Below are 21916 nucleotides of genomic sequence, written 5' to 3'. Positions count from 1 at the left end.
CCAAAAACTTTACCGATTACACTCAAACAAATAAAATAAATACAAATTTCAAGAATAGTACGTACATATAACTGTCGAAAAATGAAAGAACAACAAAAGTGCTATCTGCCATTAGAGGTGGTGAATAACACAACAATTCAAACAATACCCTGCTCTATTTGGCCAATCTGGGCACTCTTAAATTGTGTCTATTCGTTGTCCTTGGCTGGCGCATAATCTGGACTTTTTTCTCAGTGTTTTTGATTTACCAGTTGATTCTCATTTTACCACAACATGTTCGGGATTTCTGACTGGCTGTTCTAGCTGCTTTTGTGGCAATAGTGCTCTTATAATACTGAGTCTGGATTCTTGGAGGGGCATTTTAGTGCCAGAATATTTATTGTGTAGGGCATGTGCGTTTGTCAGCATCATTTACATAAAGTGGATAAAAAGTTTCTTGTACCAGCGTATTTCATTCCGAGAGGTAATATGATAACATCTGATTGTGCCAATCAACTCCCAACATAAATTTATTGTAGTTTACAACGGCCCTTGGTTTAGATTTCTTCTCCTTTCTTTTGTTTTCAACCTCAACATTAGATTTTTAATGCATTAGAAATGTACCAAACCTCCCTATTATCACGCCACTTACCTATCATAGCTCCTTCTGCAAATCTGGCAACGGCTTCACCTTTTCTTAATTTTGCCTTCTGTATTCCTTGGGTGTATCCTTCCTATTCGCCCTCGGAGTTCCCGTGCAGTGAGTCTTCTTATCCAAGAGCAACTTTGCCAATGCAAAGCTATTATACTAATTGTCCATGTACAAGTGGTGACCAGCATTCAACTTTTCACCCATTAAATGAAGAACAATTTCTTGCGCATGGCCTCTTCCTCCTAAATCGTCCAGCATGCCAGTGTATACCGCACATTTTAGGACCATTCCAGTGGGAGTTGTCAAAATATATAGCTTTATGCCATATTTGTGCTTTTTATTTTTGATGTATTGGCAGAAAAGTAATCTTCCAAGCCAAAGGATCATTGATTCGTCCAGTTACCATCCATGGTAGTACATTTGGCACATCCTTTCACTGAAAAACAACCTGTCGGATGGTTTTAGTTTGTCCTGTTTGGATTTTCAGAAAAATGCAATGCACATAGTATTAGAAGAAAACGATTTCGTGAAATACCATCGGCAATTCCTTTCATGTGAAATAAAGGGTTCTTTTTCCAATAGTCCTGCAACTTCCTCATCTTTACATTTCCCATGTGCAGGAAAACTCCCAAGAACACTAACACTTCACCAATAGTCACATCTTTCCAACAATTTATGCGTCATTGTTCTTTGGTTCCCACAAAAAGGAATAATTCAATCGCGTTTCAATTTGTTCCTTCTACAACTTTCAATAGAAATTCGTTCATCAGCAAAAGATGAAAATAATCTAAGGGAGTGTTTCCTGTTGGTTGAATTAGCAGTCCCTCATTTTTTATAAAATTTACCAGTTGGAATTTACCATTCCAACTGGCTTACTTTCCCATGCAACACTTGTATCAGCTATGTTACCGCTTGTTACCACTTCTTCTGCCCTTTCCCTGTCACTTGGATTTACAGCCATTTCTACAGTCTCATCTAAAGCAAACTCGGCTCTGTCGGACTATTCAATGGATTCCCACCCATCCTCTTTTCCTGTCGCTTGGATTTACAGCCATTTCTACAGTCTCATCTAAAGCAAACTCGGCTCTGTCAGATTCTTCACTGGATTCCCACCTATCCTCTCCACTGGCCAATACTGTTTCCGAATTGCTTTCTCCTAATATTCGTAATAATTCCGCATCCATTAGTTTTTGTACGTTTATTGTGTCCCTTATTTTACATTTCATGGGTTCTGAAGGGCCCGCCGTGTCACGATTGTTTTCCATTTTCAGTCTCACAACAGAGAAATACTGTAGGGAAAAAATGCTAACTGCATCTTTAAAAATTGTGCCTGCACAATAAAATACACCCCACGGCTGTACCTGACTAAACCGTGATGCCTCGCAACATCTGATTCTCTCGCCGCGCCAGCGCATCCACGGCATGTGCACCAGTATCGGCTGGGTGCGCTGGTGCGCCGAGGGCAGCGAACGTGCAAATAAATTACAGTAAGTTACTATGCAATGCAAATATTCACGTCACTCATTGTAGTGAAGCCTGATCACTGCTTTGTATTTTGATCACTGCTTAGTATTCTGATATTTTCCCCATTTTGGCGTGTTTGAGTGAAATTCCCTAATTCTAGAGGAGCAACAAAATATTTTAAATAAGAGTAACCTCATGTTTCTCTAATACCATTTGGGAACACAAAGTCTCTTTATTTCCCTCAATAATGGAATTGTGTCTGCTTTTAACTTGGATTATCATGTGTGGAATTTTTGTTCAATTATTTTCACTTGTTATTTTTTCCTCCTCCTCTCAATGCAAGCATAGCTGCATTTACAAATTCATCATAACAAGGTCTTTAAGGATTGCCAGTTCAAACATAGGAAATCAATTTCTTGCATCGTTTTTGCTGCATACAGACAGAAAAGAAATGAAAGTCTGAAGTATTACACATATGAACAACCACGCAAAATTGAAGCAAATTTCTCTTCCCTCCACCTTGATTCAATAGCAAAATTCTTGAACTTGGAACTGTTGTAAAGCACTGGCTATACTCTCTGGTAACTTCCCTTATTTTCTTCTGAGTCTGTCATCTCATTTTGAACTCCTTTGGACAATACTAACTGAAAAAAATTAAGACTTCACAACAATTTTATAATTTTTAAATTGGTACCTTGCTATTTAATTACAGAGAAAGAATATTTCTCCTGGAAAACCTCACTATGAGTGCCATTGCCCATCAATGTACTGTGATTTTTAGCTGAACAGCCATTTCAAATACACCATATTACTCTCTAGCATGCACCATTTAGCCCAGCCAAATAAGAACAGTGAAGAGTGACTAGGGGGGAAAAATCATGCAGTTACAATTTTTTGCACAGTTCTATGCGAGTGTGCCCTGAACAACATACTAAAAAATCCTTACTGGTGGGGTGTGAGTGCTGGGGTGAATTTGAAAATCACTTTTTAATATTTTTCTTGCATAACTCTAAAACCACAGCTTCTTTGAAAATGTACCATAGTACAAAATTAAACTACATTAAATTTCCAACAAAAAATGGTCCTATTAATTTTTTCTCTAGGAATAATAGTTTCCATGTTCATGGGATGGAAACATCATGGATTATTAAAAATATTTCCTAACAGTATAAAATTAAATGAAGTGGGTTAAAAACAAATATTAAATATGTGTACCACTTCTAAGTGCAGTAGAGCCATATTAACAGGTTAATTGTGCTTTGGTGGAGTAACACATTGGAGGAAGGAGACTGGGTTGAAGAATGAGGGAAGGGATATCACCAGATTGTTCTCATGCACTTTCCTCCTCCATAGATCTGCTAACTGAAATTTCAGCAGATGATTCCCAGCTCTATGTACTCCACTGTGTCCCAAGAAGCAGCTATAGAATATTATACGGGGCCTCTACAGCTCACCTTACGAATCACTGGCAACACAGTGTGCAGACTTGCTCAGGGAGAGAGTATTTTCCACAGAATGTGTTAAAGCTGCAAGGTGGTGGTGGTTAGTGTTTAACGTCCCGTCGACAACGAGGTCATTAGAGATGGGGCGCAAGCTCGGGTTAGGGAAGGATTGGGAAGGAAATCGGCCGTGCCCTTTTCAAAGGAACCATCCCGGCATTTGCCTGAAACGATTTAGGGAAATCACGGAAAACCTAAATCAGGATGGCCGGAGACGGGATTGAACCGTCGTCCTCCCGAATGTGAGTCCAGTGTGCTAACCACTGCGCCACCTTGCTCGGTAATGCTGCAAGGAATCTATATATGAGTTACTAATGCATATGAACAGAATCTACACAAATCTCTGCACATTGTTCTACACTGCTAGAGCAGAAATTGATTCTTAGTCATCCTGTACAGCAGCTGTGGTGGTGTTCTGGCAAAGGCAACTTTCCATACCGTGAGTGCTGCTCACTTTTTCAGTTTAGACAGACTTTGTCTTCCTAGCACTTCCTGTCTAGTTCTCTTATGCAAGCAGACAAAATAACTTGTGTTTATATAGTGAAGTTATTTTCAGTTTATCAAGTGAGTATTTATTTGCAGTTTTTAAGTGAGCCACTGTGTACAATGTGTTTCTGTATGTTTACTTTGTACATGTGATGTCAGTCATCTATGTTGTGTTGCTGGGAAAGAGACTGGAGGGTGAATGTGACACCCTGCTGTCTATTGTTGACAGCATATTATAAGGCCATGTAAATGTGTTGTAATCACTTGATGGTGAATTAATGAATGTCCAAAAAGTTACTGCATTTATCTCACCATTAACTGTGTTACTGGTAGACTGAATAAATCTTTTCCATTCAGAAATTTACAGAGTGGACTGTACCGAGTAAAACCACTTACCGTATATCCACAGTATATCTTCCAGGATGGGTGTGAATATGTCTGATGGAATGGGACTGATCATGTTCAAGTCTAGTACAGTAATCTGCTGTAATGCACTGCTTGACTTATGTTGAACTATCTGAACTTCTATAACACCTAGGTAACCCACTTCTGTTACAGAGGGAGACCTCTTTGGAATCTGTGAAAGCTGAGGTTGGGGTGACGTATTTGACACCTCTCATGCTGTGAAAAGTATTCCAGACACGGATAGTGGAAGTAATGAAAATGACATTGTTGAATACATATTGACAGTAAGGTTTATTTGGAAAAGGCTTTTCAGTGTTGTACACAGCTGACAGTTTGAGCTTTTCTGCATAACAGTTCACTTAACAACTGCAATTAAGTACTCACTTATTAATCTCAGTACAAACTCAGTGAAGTTATTTCATCTTGTCACATAAGTGAACTGAACAGGAAATGCTGGGGAGGTGTAGTCTGCATGTAAACTAAAAAGCTAGCAGAGCTTGTGGTAGATGAAGCTGCCTTTCCCAGAGGAACACTAAAGTTGCTGTACAGGATGACTAGGAATCAATTTCTTCTCTAACAGTGCAGAACAGTGTAAAGAGATTTAGAGAGATTCTGTCCATATGCTTACCTGTGTCGGTGCCATTAGCAGCTCATACCTACATTCCACATAGTGTTAACATATTCTGCGCAAAATAAATGCAACACAGGCATATGTGTGCACTTTGTCACCAGCGATTGGTGCACTATGGAGGGCCCATATAACTTTGTGAAACATTCTCTAGTTGCTTCTTGTGATACAGTGGGGTACACAGACTGTGGAATCACCTGTTCAAATTTCAGTTTGCGACCTATGGAGGGAAGTGCATGACCACACTCTGGCGGCCAATCTTCCCTCATTCTTCAAGCCCACACACCCCCTACCCCCAATGTTTTGTTTAGCACACCCAGAACACAATTCACCCCTTTATGTGCCTTTACTGCACTTGGAGGTGGTATACACATTTGTTTTTAACCTACTTAATTTAAAAACAAACATTGATTTTATGCTGTTAGAGTAATATTTCTAATAACCTGTGATTTCTCCCTTCCCTGAACATGGAAATTATGAGTGCTAGAGGAAAAACGAATAGGACTTTCTATGTACTAATTTAATGCAGTTTAGTTTCGCACTGGACAACATATTCACTAGAAGCTGTGGTTTTTAAGTTATTCAAGAAAATTATAAAAAAAGTTACCTATAAACCCACTTCCAACGCAATGCTCGCACCCTGGCAGTCAGAAATTTCAATATGCTATTCATGATACACTCTCCTAACAATGTGCAAAAAGTTGCTATTTAATGCCCCCCCCCCCCCTCCCCCAATTTTCCTTAATTGGCTGGATGAATATGCTAGCCACAAAACAAGCAACCAGAAGATTCTCACTTGAAATAAAGGTGTTATAGGTTTTGTCAAGACCTGCCATATATTAAATAAGTCCCAGAAAATTAAACACAGTTAAATCTACTCTATATCCTTTTGTTAACATAAAATTTTGATACAAGCACGATTTTAGTGTCAAATATAAAGTATGTCACACTGGAATTGAAGATCTTAATGTCAGACTGAAACTGAAGATCTTACATTCATAACATTAAATCACATGTACAGGACTAACAAGTCACACCTAACTTTTGGGACCGCATTCCTCACACACAGAATATTATTATTATTATTATTATTATTATTATTAATCATAAGACAATTACATGGAAACTATTTAGAAATATAAATAAAATATTACATAATTTACACATTTACTGCCATATTACTTATATAATTCATCACGTCTACTTTAGTGTCCAAGTTACCAAGGTACACATTTTGAGGGCTCTCTTCAATAATATGTCTGACTGTCTGTCTTCGAAAGCCACACTTACACTCTGGAGTCATAGCCTTTTCCTATGAGTCTTAGAATGTCATCTCCACTGGTTATTCCAGATCCAGCTGAGTGTACTCCAGGTCCTCCAGGCCAGATCAAGCTCTCTTGGTTGGTTGTTGACTTGAAGGAAGTTATGGAGCTCTAGTGGAGTGACATTATACCACTGTTGCATCCAAACTTCATGGAGATTGAAGTTATTGTCCACTGCATTGGTAGCTGTGCTCTGTGCTGAGTAGGGGATGTCTAGAATGCAATCTGTGTATTAAGATTGCTGGTATGTCCTCATGAATTGGCAGCTGCTGTTTCTTGCAGGTTTTCTTCTACCCCTCAGAATGGTAGTCTTCCTTCTCAAGTTAGATGGTAGAATGTGGCTCACAGCAGGAACTGAATACTGGAGTGGTTTTAATTGTACCAGTAACAATCCACATTGATTGATTGATTTAGTTGTGTATCTACCACCTTTGTGCGGCTGCTGTTTACCCAGATAGGGCTGCAATATTCTGCTGCTAAACAGACAAGGCAAATGGCAGATGATCATAAGATTGCAGATTAGAGCCCCACATTGTACCACAAAAATTTTGCAGAATATTATTTCTTGGCCTCAATTTAACTGCAGTTTTTGCCATGTGCTGTTCTGTCAAGTACGTATAACTCCGAGCTACCATGGATATTTGTTACAAGCCAAGCAATTACACTCAAAAAATGTGTTCAGTTTATGGTTCGCTACAAAATAAAAATGGAAAAGAAACCACACAGCAAGGAGGCAATTCTGAGGTAGAAGAGTAGAAAGGGAGCAGAAGCAAGGCAGGAATCAGTGGCATTTATGTCCGGAGATATGACAGCCCCCCCCCCCCCCCCCCCCCACACACATGATCTGTTGAAGAAACAGTTCTCATCTGTGGTGTTCAGATAAGCCAGATATAGGATTGGAGGGAAACGGTTCCGATTGCAAAACAGATGTTAAATTCATAATTTTCTGATGACCTGCAAGTTCTGTAACTGGGTGACACTTATACACGTCACATTTTGGCAGTTATCATCTGGTGAACACCTGGTTGATTGCCTTGTCCAAAAGAATTTCATAATCTTTGCAATGGAAACAATAGGAAAATCAAGTATTCTTAAAGGTATCTGTATCCTTAGTAGGGTGAAAGGTACCTTGTCACAGAGCTGTAGTACGAAGTGATAGATTGGTGCATAGAGTACATTTTACCCTTAGGTATACACACAGACACAACCCATAGGGCAAAGGTTATAGAGAAAAAATAGTGTAAGTGTCTAAGGGAAACATGTGGTTGGCATGTTCAAGTCTATCATCCACTACAAGAACTTCGCTACTTTGGCATCACACTGAAATGAAAATTATCATATGTAAGGACAACTGAAATCAGTTTTTAAGCTGTCTTACCATGGGTGGTAAATATAGGATTCACCATTATGATCCAGACACGAAAGGGTGAGGAACAATAATGCACAATATTTCAAAATAGTACGAGAAAGCGATATAAAGGAACCGAGATGAAGAGCACGAAAATTATTGCAGTGGGACCTATTCCACTTTAATGTAAAATGTGTCACATCATATTGCAAAACTGTGGTAATATATGTTTTATGTGGAGGAGCTGTTGCCCCAATGGTATGATTGAGAATTCACTAATGCCACTGTCCATTTATAGATAGAACTACAGAAACTGTATATTTTATTCTCAGTCAGCATCAGTGATAATTAAAATGCATCCCTCCTCTCACGCATTTAAGGGTGGTATTTTAACCTACAGGAAAATTAGAGAAATCTTTGGAGAAAAGAGAAGCAGTTATATGAATATTGAGAGCTCAAATAGCAAGCTAACACTAAGAAAATAAGGGAAGGCTGAAAGATGGAAAGTACATAAACAAGGACTATACAAAGGAAACAAACTTCATGACAATATCATGGAAATGGAAGACGAAATGGGAGAAGATGAAGAGGCAGAAGTGACATTGTGAGAAGAATTTGACAGAATACCGAAAGACCTAGGCTGAAACAAGGTACCTCACTTGGAGTATATGAGAACACATCAGAATTATTGATAGGGTGAAGAGGGGAGGACAAAATGAGAAACACAGCAGAAACTGAGACTAGAACAGGGTTGACTTCGTAAACTGTTTTGCAATCAGGGCCCTCTGTTGATTTCCCTTATTAGCACTAGCTAAGTAGAACTAAGTGGTTGGAAATGCTGTCTGCTACGTACCCTATGTAGTTACCCTCCACCAAATGCTTCTCTTTGGGTCTCTGTCAATTGACCAGACAGTCTGTGATAAAGGAAAGCGTCCCTTGTGGGTGAGCTTCATTTGTACATAACACCTACATGAAACCTTCTGTCCACAGTAATGGCAGACAAATGTTGTATTCTTTGTAGAGTTCACAACAGCAGTTATTGGAAATTTGTATGTGTTGTATCTAATATCATACTTAACTATCTGACTGTCAATTCTACTGTCAGAAATTTGCTTTCATAGAATTTTGTTTTGCTTTCAAGTCTGAAGCCTCATTTGATGCAGCTCTCCAAACTAGTCTATCCTGTGCAAGACCCTTCATCTCCATGAAACCACTGCAACCTTCATCCAGAAGAACATGGTTACTGCAGTCAAGCCATGAGCTCCCTCTACAATTTTAACCACCATACTTCTCTCCATTACCAGGTGGAAGAGTTCTCAACACCTCAGGATGTATCCTATCAGGCAATTTCTCCATTAAGTCAAATTGTGCCAGACACTTTTAATAACATCAATTTGATTCAGAACCTTTTCTTTAGCTTTCTGATATGTCCACATAACCTTCAGCATTTTTCTGTACCATAACATTTCAAAAGCTTCTATGCCCCTTTTGACTATTTATCATCCACATTTCAAATCTATACAAGGCATACTTCAAACAAATACCTTCAGAAAAATTTCCTGAACATTTATATTAAATGTTGAGAATTTTTTCTTGCTATTTTCAGCCTTATTTATATCATCTCTACTTTGCTCATCATCAGTTATTTTGCTACTATTCACTACTTTGGATGACTCATTTCTTAACATATCCTCAGCATTGTCTGATTTAATGTGACTACAATCCGTTACCTTTTTTTATGTTCATATTATAACCTCTTTTCAAGACAACTGATCTCCCAAGTAATTTGCTGTGTTTAACAGAATTACAATGCCACCTGCAAACACCAAAGTTTTAAAGACTAAACAGTACATGGGTGAATGGCCAAATATCATTGGCCAGTGAGCACAATATGGAACAAGTAAACATATTGCCAGGTGTGTTGGTGAATGACTGCTTAGGAACTGGAGCAGCACTCTCCCCCCCCCCCCCCCCCCCCCCCCGCCCTCCGTGCTGCTGTTCTGTTGCTGTGTCTGCCATTTAAGTTGATTCGTTTTAGCATCTCCCCTTCTTCTTCTAAATCAAACCAAATGCAGGTCCCCAGGCCTTACTAAGGGCGTAGCCACTATCATGACTGATCAGAGGTTCCCATACTTTTATCTCAATAGATTCCTTAATGATAATTCCAGAAGATAGACGTTTTTGTCAGAACCTTTGTATGGTTGCAATCCATTCTGTGTAATTCCAATGGCAATGTTCTGTGACTGTTTACTTGTTAGGCTACTGCAGTCTGCTGTGCTGCTGATGTACTCTGCAATGATCTGACCTATGTATGTCAAACAACATTAGTAGGGTATCTGACAGACCCCCAGATTACCACAGTCCAAGGTTGTCCTTGACATTACCAGTGTGTGTGTTTTCACTGGAGTGCAGAAGACTGTCTTCACTTAATGTTTCTGGAGAATAAATACAATGGTCACATCCTCCTGCGGTTCTGTTTATGCTGGCTGCACAGTCAGTGTAGAATGTAGAGTTCTCCGAATTTGCCACTCCATCTAGTCATTCTTCTGGAAGACCATTCTCGGAAGTTCAAGTCCTTGGCTGACTCATTGTCAGAGAGGATGCAATGTTTTCAGCACCTTATACCTCTGTGCTGGGTGGTGGCAGCTGTGTGCGTCCAAGTACAGGTCAATGTGCATCTTCTTACAGTACAAGCTGTATCCCACAGTGCTGTCAACTCTTCCCTCCACAGGCACATCCAGGAAGGGGAGCATGCCGTCCTCCTCAACTTCCATAGTAAAACTGAAGTTTGGTGTACGGAATTCATAATGTATCTGGAAATTACTGTATTCAGCTTGACACTTCCATGTGGGTATAAGACGAAGTATGTGGATGCCAAGACATACCTGAAAAGGTTCACCAGTTGTTGCGAACATATATATGGAATGTTTTGAGGAGGCGGCCCTGGAATCAGCCCAATGGAATCCTACCTGTTTTTTCCCCCATTATGTAGATGACACACTCATATTATAGCCACATGGAAGAGAGAAGCTGAATGATTTCCTCATATGCCTCAATTCCATACATAAGAACAGCAAATTTACCGTGGAAGTTGAAATGGATGATGTGCTCCCCTCTCTGGATGTCGTAGTAAAGAGAAGAGCAGACAGCATGCTGGACCACAGAATTTACTGTAAGAAGATGCATAACGCCTATATGTATATGTATATAGTTACAACCACCTAAGGCAGAGGAATGGGGTGCTCAAAACATTGGTACGTAGGGATTGCATTCTCTCCGACAATATGAGTCTCAACCAAGAACTTGAACTTCTGAGGTTGGTGTTCCAGAAGAATGACTACAAGGAGTGGCAAATGCACAGACATTTACAACCTACACTGACTGTACAACTGGAGGAGAAAAATAAAATGAATCTAAGCAGGATGTGGTCATTAAGTTTGTTCCATTCTGTACTGCATTTATCCGAAAGGATCGAATGAATTCTCCAGAAACACAATGTGAAGGCAGTCTACTACTCACTAGTCAAAACATGGCCATTGCCTGATAGTTTCAAGGACAACTTCGGACTACGGAAACTTGGAGTCTATCGGATATCCTGCCAATGTGGCATGACATATACAGGTTATAAGACATGTACTGCTGAACACTGCTGCCAAGAACATCACTGGCCCCTAATAAGTTGACAGTTGCTGAATATTGTCCATCAGATTTACAGAGAATGGATTACGGCCTAACTAAGGTTCTGACACAGTCACTTAATTTCTGGGACTGTATCACTAAATAACCTACTGAGATACTAGAAAGGGAACTGGTGCTCAATCATGATAATGGCTACATCTTTACTATAACCTGGGAAGCCATGCTTGGTCTAATGAACCTTCTGCATACCAAGTGGGGTACTGCAAGGTCCCAACGTAACTATTTTATTATTTGTAGCTGTTTCAAATAGTTTGCGATGTTGTTTAACTGTCCCCACTAAACACTAGCAATGTTGAATTTTTTAAAATATATTTATCTATATAATAAATAATAATGAAAATGTTGACTGGGGTCCTGTTGTGTGCCACTAGGGATTCTGTGTGAAGGAAACAAACAAATATAAATGCACATTGTACAAATTATGGAGCTTCAAAGGCCAGAGACAGCTTAACCTACCAGCACAAATTGAATGATATGATGATCAATGTACAAACTACCAAGCAGTTGTTAGAAACAGGAGTTTTGTCTAAATTCAGCATTTCACAATGATTTCCAGAAGTCTGTCTTCAACTATGGAGATAATCATTGTGCTTTACGCCTAAAACAGTGAACAAAGTTATAAAATGCACAAACCAAAGATCAGAGAGTTTACAGAATGTAACTCACCCTTCACCCAAACATAAATTGTTCCAAATAAATACTGCAGAACAGTTCAGTTTCATAGTGCTTCTCGTGACAATGACACACTGAAAGCTGAAAGAGAACCACTTTTTGTGTTGTGGTCCATGGACACCATGTACCAAAGAAAAATATTAATAGCTTAATTTTTGATAAAAAGATTTTCTGAACTTCTTTTACATCAGATTCGATGGCATGATTACTGGAGAGCAACAGAGACAAATTTTCTGCATTTAGAGAAATATCCACAACTTCTGGACATGAATGCTGTGTACACTATTATTCAAGCAGTCATTTGACAGAGGACGACTAACTGGTAGCTTTTCGTGGAAATGCCCATTTAGGGTTTACATGACGTCCAAATCAGTTAGATATCAAATAAAAAATTCGGCCCATTACAATGTTGAATCTTCATATGCTTTCAATCTGTAGCTATAGCAAAAGAACGATCAATGGAAAAGAATCAAGGTGCTAGAGTTGTAATGGACCTTGCATCTCCTTTAGGATGTGGATATGGTATTACAACTGAAAGCTTTTTTATGGATGCTTCATTTGCATAGGAGCTTTTGAAAAAAGGGCTAACGCTGACTGGTGCTCTTAGAAAAAAGAACCTCAAAATCCCATCTGAACTTTGACCAATACCACTAAAAACACATTTTCATCTATGTTTGCATTCAAAGAAAATCTAACCATAGTATCATATGTACCTAAAAAGCAGAAGGCAGTAATCCTCTGAGTTCTGAACATTATGATGACAACTGAGGCACAGAAAAGGGACAGTTCAGACCCGATATTATTCTACACTACAATACAAAACCAACGGTTCTGTTGATGCATTGAACTAAATGATAAATGAATATACATGTAATAGGAATAGCAAGTGATGGCCATTTTTGCTATTCTTGAACACAGCTGATACAGCAGTCATAAACACGTACGTTATTTGGACGAAAAAAAAAAAAAATCCCGACTGGAAGGCTCTTACACAGAACTGAAAGAGAAAATGTTTGTTAGACCTAGGACAGAACTTCTAAATCCTCATGTGGAGCAAAGAATGCAGAAGCAGAATGGAATGCTCACAAACACATGAACAATAATGAAGGAATTTTTGTTTGGTGAAGATGAGCCCAGAGACTGCCAGTGTTGGGCATTGTAAACTGTGTCCTAGGAAATAAGACCAGAAGTGTAAAACAAAATGTGGTGAGTGTTATTCTTTTGTGAAGAATGAACATGCAGTTATGAAAACAGAAAAAGTATGCAGAAATTGTGTTGATTCGAACTCAAATATCTGTAATTACCAATAGATACACATTTGGAAAAAGAAAGAAAATATTAATAATTAACATGATTAGTGACCACAATGAGATTTTCACTCTGCAGCAGAGTGTGCGCTGATATGAAACTTCCTGGCAGATTAAAACTGTGTGCCCGACCGAGTCGAACTCAGGACCTTTGCCTTTCACGGGCCAGTGCTCTACCATCTGAGCTACCGAAGCACGACTCACGCCCGGTCCTCACAGCTTTACTTCTGCCAGTATCACGCCTCCTACCTTCCAAACTTTACAGCAGCTCTCCTGCGAGTCCCGAGTTCGAGTCTCGGTCGGGCACACAGTTTTAATCTGCCAGGAAGTTTCTTAACATGATTAGTTACCAACACACTTGAACGATTTATTTATTTTTTTGCCATTACGTTCTTATAGTAGAAGACTATTCTTCTTCTATTACTGTGTTATTGTACATGATTACATTTTGGTTTGGGGTAGTCTGGTGCCCCTCTAGGTATACATGTTATTTGCTTAGCTCAGTATGAAGAGAAGATTAAAAAATATAAGGCAATATCCCACTATGAGCAGACTTTGGGGGGCTGGTGGGCAGGTTGGGGGGGGGGGGGGGGGGCGCAGCAGGCACACTAACAGCGGAGATGTCATATCAGTGGGAGGTGGAGGGGAGAATGGATGCCTGCCCATGCCAGATTTCTCTTTGGTTTTCTACAAAGTTTGCTGAATGTACAGACTGGTCACCTCAGGTATAGGCTAAAATACTTTTTTTAGTCCCTTCTCAATTATTGCTTACTTTTCATGTCATCCAACACTTCTAATTGCAGTATGATTGCTGTATGAGTTCAGACAAGCTTTTATTTCCAACATTTTATCCATGCTATATGTATAATTTCAAAGAATGGAGTCCAGTCAACACTATCAAAAGCTTTCTCTAAATCTTCTGTCACTGTAAACATAGAATTGACTTTCTTCAATCTCCCTTTGAGGATAAGTTGTAGGGTTAATACTGCCTCATGTGTTTCTAAATTTCTTGGAAGTCCAAATTGATCTTCCCTGAGGTTGATTTACATAAGTTTTTCCATTCTTCTGCACATAAATTGTGTCAGTATTTTGGAATCATGACTTATTAAAGTGTTGGTTCAGAAGTACTCATATCTTTCAGACTTGCCTTTTTCTGGAATTTGAATTCTTACATACTTATTTTACTCATAGCTGTCATTTCAAGCAACATATTTCAGAATAAAATTCAGTCATCAGTAACAAATATATTTTTATTTCATTTTACAATTTTTGATAAATTAATCTGACATCTTCAGAAGTTTAGTACTGCTTTAGCAGGTGTCAATACCTTCTTCATAGGAGCATAATGCCATGATATGTCCAAAAGTGTACATCTAGCACAAGAAAAATCTGCTCACAAAGCAGTGGCAGAACACACACATTAAAGAGCGTTGTAATTAGGAAAGCTTTTGGAGCCAATGGCTCCTTCTTCAGGCAGAAGAGCTGAAGGAGAAGGACGAGGGGTGAAGGAAAATGACTGGAGAGATCTAGGAAAAGGGGTAGATTTTGGGAAAGTCACCCAGAATTGTAGGTCAGGGAAGACTTGCTGCACAGGATGAGAAGGAAAGCCTGACTGCTGGGGACTGCATCGGACAAGATTTGAAAACCTGAGAGCTTAATGGTGGAAGGCAGGGTAATATGCAAGACAGAGATTACTGCTCAAACATCTTGCATGAGTTACTAAGAGTGAAAAACTAAGTGCTTTGTATGCAACAAAGGTGGGAGGGGGTGGTGAAAATAGACAGGTAAAGCAATGAAAGAGTGAAGAAAAGGGTAGTTACTGTGAAGAAATTATGAGACAGAAGAAATTAATGTAAATTAAGGCCAGGTGAGTGGCGAGAACCAAGGAAATGATGGGGTGCTAGTTCCCACCTGTGGAGTTCTAAGAAGCTGTTGTCTGGGGGAAGAATCCAGATGGCACGTGTGGTGAGTATACATCATCTGCCCATGCCCTTTCATCCTAATTGATAATTTGGTGGTAGTCATGCAGATGTAAAAGGCCAAACAGTGTTCACATAACAGCTGGTATATGACGTGTTGTCTCACAGGTGGCTCTCCCTTTGATAGTATATGTTTTGCCAGTCACAGGGCTGCTATAGGTGTTGTTGGAGGATGCATAGGGCAAGTCTTGCAGTGGGGATGATCACGGCGGTAGGAGCCATAGGGTAGGGAAATGGGTGCAAAAGGAGTGTAGAGTCTGTCAAGAATATTGTGGAGATTCTGCCTGAAGAAGGAGCCACTGGCTCTGAAAGCTTGCCTGATTACAACCCTCTTTTATGTGTGTGTTCTGCCACCGCTCGGCGAGTAGATTTTTTATACATCCAATCAAATTATTTTCCAAAAATTGATTGTTTTCATTGTTACATCTTGCACATGATTTGACAATTTACTCTAACTAAATCACATCTATGTACATATCGAGCTGTCGTGCTAGGAGCAAAGGGCATACAAAAAAGCATTCTCCTTGAAGACAGAGGGTATTTCGTCTGTCTCACCCATCTTGCATAACAAGTGGAAAAATTTTTTCAGGGCTTGTTCTTCAAGGACTGCAATATTTCTGTGTGACTACCATCTACTCCAGTGGCACTGTTTTTAATTAGGCAGGCTTTCAGTGTTCTTCAAATTATTCTTGCAGTCTTGTATCTCTGATTTCCTTGTCAACTATTTAATTTTCCTTTTCCATGATACTGTTTTCAGGTTTGTTTCTCTTGTATTGGTCTCTTATGTATTCCTTCCACTTTTAAGCCTTCTCTCTTTTATTTATTGCTAGCTTGTCATAGGAGCTGGTGATATTCATACAGTTTTTTTTTTCTTTTCAAAAGTCTAATTTACTCTTCTACATCCATGGATTTGTCCTCTAGCCATTCCCGCTTTGCCATTTTGCACTTAATTTTTTGAGGTTTCTTTATTTAATTCAGCCCGCTTCATTTTTAGATTTTCTCCTTTCATAAATTTAATTCAATATCTTGTACCTTGTACAGGATTCCTGCCATACATTGGGTTCTTGCCTATGTGATCCTCATGTCACTTTATTATTTCACCTCACAAACTTAGCCATTCATCTTCTATTGTGTTGTTTTACCATTTCAGTAAATTTCTGCCTAATAGCCCCTTTGCAACTCTCAAAAACTTCTGGTTCTTTCAGTTTCTTCTAGCTCCTATTCCCTATCTTTCTGCAGTTTCTACAGTTTTAATCTGCTGTTCATAACCAAGAAATTGTAGTCAGTCCACACTGCCCAAGAAAATGTTTAGCAGTTTAAAATCTGGTTTCAATATATTTGTCTTATTATTATGTAATCTACCTTAAACCTGGAATATCTGGAATGGAATGTGCTACTCACTATATTGTGGAGATGCTGAGTCGCAGATAGGCACAACAAAAAAACTGTCAGAAAGTAGCTTTCGGCCAACAAGGTCTTTCTGACAGTCTTTTTGTTGTGTCTATCTGCAACTCAGTACCTCTGCTATAATGTGAGTAGCAACTATCCTTTTCATAATACTACCTTAAACCTTATGTCTTGAGGTCTCTCCCGCAAATAAAATAATCTTTCATGACTCTTAAACCAAGTATTAGCAATGTTTACATGGTGCTCACTGCAAAATTCTAACAGAAAGCTTCCACTTTCATTCCATTTCAAGAATTCAAGTTTTTCTATTATTTTTATTTGTAGTACTATCAAATTCCAGTCCATCATCATAATTAAATTTGCATCTCTCTTAACTATTTGAGTAATTCCTTTCTTCTAACTCTTCACTATCTACAAAGTTAGTGGACTATTGAAATTTTAACTCTTTGGTGGATGTTGACTTTGTATCTAGCTTGGCTACAATAATGCAATCACTACAGTGTTCATAGTATTACCTACTTTCATATTTTCTTAGTCATTTATATACTTACTCTTGCATTACCACTATTACATTTCATAGTGACAATTCTGCACTCATTTGACTAGATACCTAGTAGTTCCTGCTACTGCTCTTCACAATTTCTGCTATATTCAACTTCAACTTACCCATTTCCCTTTTTAAATTCTCTAATTTATCAGCACCATTAAGGGATGGACAATTCCATGTTCCAGCTCACAGAATGCCTGTTTTGTTTTTCTTGTTGATATCCTATCAAGTAGTCCCTGCTTAGAGATACAAATGGCGGAAGTATTTCATGTCCAGAATCTTCTCCCCATGAGAATGGTATCATTAAACAATACAGTAGAGCTATATGTTCTCAGGAAATATATAATAGTTACAGTTTCCACTTGCTGTCAGCTGTTCACAGTACCAACACAGCAAGGCAGTTTTGGTTGGTGTTACAAGGCCCTGGGAATCTTCCAGAAATTTGTCCCTGCAACTACTGAGAAGGCTGCACCTCTTCAGGAACCACTATGTTAGTCTGTTCTCTCCATAGATACTCTTCTGACGTGGTTACATCTATGGTTTACCTGTATCAGTGAAGCATGCATCCACCCCACACCCAATGGCCACAGTTTGTGATCTGATGTTCTTATGCCCCAAGGTAGTAGTTTACATGTTCTTCAGAATTCAAAAATAAAAACAAAATTCCTTTTCAGAAGAGAAGCTCACATGTTAGGCATTTCCCTAGCAGAGAACTGTATGTCCTGATTAGCTAATAAAAATAATTTAGGGTTTTCCTAGATGAAGACATTTCGCTACCTGACTGAGACCAATCGAACAGTTACTGTATATGCAAGAGCAACCTGTCCATTATCTCAAAGGGTTGCTCAGGAACAGAAAGCTTTCCAAGCCATGAATTTGACCTGACAAGGAATCTAGTGCAAGTTCATGACTGATATGTAAAAGGGACTATGTGCTGTTCAGTTCTCTTAACTGGAAAAGGAAATCATACATGAGGATAATAAGATGTATATAATGGCAGGTCAGACGTATATATGGACTACACAACTACTACATGAAAATATGCCATCCCCAGTTTACTCAGACTTAATCTCTGCCACAACACTCCAACAATGGCATGCAAGTAGGATAGCATGTTGCGTCAAGTTCCTCAATTGTCAATTAGTTATTTCTTTGCCATGGAATCCACATGGGATGACATGCAGCAGAACATGTATTTTTATTTGTTAGATGGAGGAGATCTCCTTAATATGTAAATCCCTGTGGTCTACAACACTGTGCTACTTAAAATTAGTTTTGTAATATCTATGAGACGACTATACTCATTATGGAATAGCTTTCTGGGATAAAACTAATACTCGATTAAATTAAACACAGAAAATTGCCATTCAAATCGTGTCCCACAACTTTACAAGGGATCACTGGAAGTCCCTATTTCTACATCCACATGGATACTCTGCAAATCACACTTAAGTGCATGGCAGAGGATTCATTGAACCACCTTCACAATAATTCTCTATTACTCCAATCTCGAACAGAGCACAGAAAAAACAAACACACATATCTTTCTGTGCAAGCTCTGATTTCCCTTATTTTAAGATGATAATCGTTTTTCCCTACATATGTCAGTGTCAACAAAATGTTTTTGCAATTGGAGGAGAAAGTTGGTGACTGAAACTTCATGCGAAGATCCCGTCACAAGAAACAGCTTTGCTTTAATGATGTCCAACCCGAATCCTGTATCGTTTCCATAACATTCCCTTCCCTATTTCTCGATAATACAAAACATTCTGCTCTTCTTTGAACTTTCTCGACTTTTTCAATGTACTCTGTTAATCCTATCTGGTATGGATCCCACATCACGCAGCAGTGCTCGAAAAGAGGACAGAGAAGCATAGCGTAGGCAGTCTCTTTAGTAGATCTGTTGCATCTTCTAAGTGTTCTGCCAATAAAATGCAGTCTTTGGTTCGTCTTCCACACAATATTTTTTATATGTTCTTCCAATTTAAGTAACTCATAATTGTAATTCCTATGTATTCAGTTGAATTTATGACCTTTAGATTTAAATGATTTATTGTGTAACCGAAGTTTAATGAGTTAAAAAAGTTGTGTGACCTTACATTATAGCACTACACATATATAAATGAGAGTTAATGACAAGAGATAATCTTGAGGACCTGCAAATTAATAGCAATTATCATAGCTACAACACAAACACACCGTGTGTATCGCCATTTTGAGTCAGTGAAAACAACCCACAGTCCAAGACGGGTGAGCCACTTTGGTGTCATTCCAAGATGCCCTGGGACTCTAAAAAAATTCTCTGTGTTTTCCTGGTTTCCCTGGCCATTTTTTTTTTTTCAGGATCATATTGTGGGTTTTTTCCTTATCTATTTTGATTGATTTTGTGACAAAATTTGCAAAAATGCTTAAAATGAAGCCTCATCTACTTCAGTAAAAAATACATTTTTCACAAAAAGATCCACAGAGACTACAGGATAAAATTCAAATACAATTTTACAAAACAATTATGGAAGGACTAATTTGATAAGAACGCATACAAGAACATTAATTGGAGTCACAAGCGCATAGTTTTTTGCGATAGAACTACTACTTCAACCTGAGAAATCTCTGTCAACGTTTTTCATGGGTTCTGTTTTTTTTAATTATTATTTTGTAGGTCTATTAGCTTTCCTCAACTCTCTTTCATCCTTTTATCACTTGCTATTGAGGATTTCTAAGATGCACTTTTCTGTGCTACTTTTTCACTGTAACTACCACATGTTTCTAGAAGCTGTGTATTAACTGTATAGTGAAGGTTACAGATCAGACACCTTCAGCAACACTGACTGTACTGTGAACAGTATGAAGTACAATGTGAAAATTTTTGACTGGGATGGTCAGAAAAACCTCTTTTCAAGGCTGACATTGGCATGGGAGACAATGTAAGCAGCATGTTTGATAAATTTCTTCACAAGTGCTCTTATCCCAAGCCCAGTGACCATCCTCCAGAACTGATTGATGGGATCACGATCCCATCAAGGATTTCCTTAACTGGCCTGATCTCTGAAAGATTTAGGAACTTATGGGCAATGGCATCAGCCTCATGACCACCAACGCGATTTAAGGTAGTGAGAAGAATATGGTAGAATTTTGGATACTGTTCATAAATGTGAGGCACTCATTCCGGGCTGCCAGGATATCTTTCTTTGATATGTCACACTGAACCACAACGTTTTTTGATTATATACTCATTATCTCCTATCTATGGTGGCAACAGGTTTATGCTGTCATTCAGATCTATTTTGAAACTAGTTTGTTTCAACAAAACTTTGGATTTTAAAAGATCTCATTCATTCACTGACATAGACTGAAGGGAAATATGGACGAAAGGAGCTAAGGGGCAACTGATGGAAATGTAGTCAGAAATGGATCAACCTGAACAGCCAAAGTCTCAAAAAAGGCGAGATGTGCTTTCAGCATCTTGACACTTAAACACTCACGCACTTCTTGGTTGCTAAGACTCTTAGAAATTCCAATAGTGATCCTAGGTTTTGGTTTTAACACCTCCTTTTTCCTTTCCACTTTCTTCACACTTTTTCAAGCCATTAACATTTACTTGGCCTAGACTGCCACCACTTTATTTTCCACCTACCAAATAATGGTGCAAAACTTCTGAGGAAAAACAGAGGTGTCTGTAATAGTGAAGCAATCAGCTCAGTGAGAAGGAACATTTTTAAACAGATTATATACAGCTCTCAAAACCGGAGTAAGATTCCAGCCGATGCTAATATGGCCAGTTTTAAAGGCAAAACTGTATGTAAACCACGAGTCCCAAAGCACCGAGTACTCTGGATTACCTTTTCCATTAAGCTTCTTTTTCAGTCTCTTATTAAAAACAGGACCTTGCTATGTCAGACTTACCATAGAGTGGGCTGCACTTGCCTCAAATCCTTCAATTAAATCTTCTGCAGCGCTTTGACCCAAAAACACTGACAGAAGATGCCTGCTCAAAACCTGGTCCAATGCACTATCCCAAACATGTACAAGCAGATCCATCTGCTGGTTTTGGCTAACCTTATTCAAAGCCACATCAAATCCAATCATGACCGCGTCACAGGCAGTAATGGTATGCTGTACTTGTTGAGTGAAAAACGGCACCAGTCCAAACTTAGAGCTATCATTTACTTTTGACTTTTGAGGCTGCACTTTGGAGGCAATGTCACTTCCTGGGAGCATATCCAGTAAGTGATTAACAAGACTGCAAGCCAAAATGAGATTTTCACTCTGCAGCGGAATGTGCGCTGATATGAAACTTCCTGGCAGATTAAAACTGTGTGCCAGACCGAGACTCAAACTCGGGACCTTTGCCTTTCACGGGCAAGTGCTCTACCAACTGAGGTTTGGAAGGTAGGAGATGAGGTACTGGCAAAATAAAGCTGTGAGGACGGGGCGTGAGTCGTGCTTGGGTAGCTCAGTTGGTAGAGCAACTGCCCGCGAAAGGCAAAGGTCCTGATTTCGAGTCTCAGTCCGGCACACAGTT

The 21916-nt window shown here is 39.0% G+C and overlaps 1 protein-coding gene across 2 annotated transcripts in view; it reads right to left on the bottom strand.

The window, feature by feature from the left end:
* The window catches only part of LOC126338861 (elongin-B), a 37351-nt gene that overhangs the window by 7611 nt on the left and 7824 nt on the right, over positions 1-21916 (bottom strand). The gene's annotated exons all lie outside the window — the stretch shown is intronic.

Source organism: Schistocerca gregaria, chromosome 1 (assembly GCF_023897955.1).
Source record: "Schistocerca gregaria isolate iqSchGreg1 chromosome 1, iqSchGreg1.2, whole genome shotgun sequence".
NCBI lineage: Eukaryota > Metazoa > Arthropoda > Insecta > Orthoptera > Acrididae > Schistocerca > Schistocerca gregaria.
This window is presented reverse-complemented; position numbering and strand designations above follow the sequence as displayed.